Source organism: Galeopterus variegatus, unplaced genomic scaffold (genome assembly GCF_000696425.1).
Source record: "Galeopterus variegatus unplaced genomic scaffold, G_variegatus-3.0.2 Scaffold1049, whole genome shotgun sequence".
Taxonomy (NCBI): Eukaryota; Metazoa; Chordata; class Mammalia; order Dermoptera; family Cynocephalidae; genus Galeopterus; species Galeopterus variegatus.
The window spans coordinates 403,644-404,547 of record NW_007727160.1 but is presented as its reverse complement, the minus strand read 5'-3'; positions in this window follow the sequence as shown (position 1 = coordinate 404,547).

Here is a 904-nt window from a genome sequence, read left to right as displayed (position 1 = left end):
GTATTTCAGGGTCAGTTATTTTTGGTGGAGAAAGAGTTGCTGATGGCCAGCCAGGGCAATCTGTGTGAAACTAAACCCTGGCTTGGAGGCTGGCCAGGGTCCAGCCAAGTGGCCGAGGTGAGTGAACGGGCACAGGGAGCATGTCTGCTTAGTGAAACACCCCCTGGCACGGTGAGTGCTGCGTGGGGTTTGGGTCCCTCGCACTTCCAGTGCCTGGAGAGTGGCTGGAGGGAGGAACAGACATGACAAAAGGAGGGAGAAGACGTCCTACTGGGAAGCCTTAAAGGTTTCCAGCTTAGAACAGACAGGGCAAATGGACTAAACTTGCTTGCTTTCTTCAAAAAGACAAGTGACTTTTACAAGAAGAGGTTGATTAATTGTCAACCAAATAAGAGAAAGCAGCCTGTGTGGAGACAGTACGAATTTCCTACACCACTCGCCTTGCAACATGCTGCCGAATACATAGGTGGGCAGTGATAACGCTCATGTGCTGAACATAAGCACATTTCAGAGCATTTTAGAAAGTGAGGAACAGAAAGAGGACCTCCCAGATGTGGGAATGATGCCCCCCTGCCCCCTGCTCCAGGGCAGAGCTCCTGGGTGTGGCCCTCTGAGTTCCCATGTGTGATGCTGAGTCCTGGTTCTGCTTTATGAAGTTTCAAGAACAAAGTAGGTCCTTTGCACGATAGGAAAGGGCTTCCCCCTGGCCAGAGGATTGACGTATTTTATGACTTGATAATAAAACTCTCTGAAGAGGGAACACCTGCCCCCCCAGAGATGGGAGATTAATTTTGTTCTCTTTTTTCTGCGGCTTCTTGCCATCCTTTTCAACTACCTGCTCAGCAGAGGGCAAAGGGGTTTTCAAGAAAGCACTGAAAACTCAAAGACTTTCATTCCAGAGTGG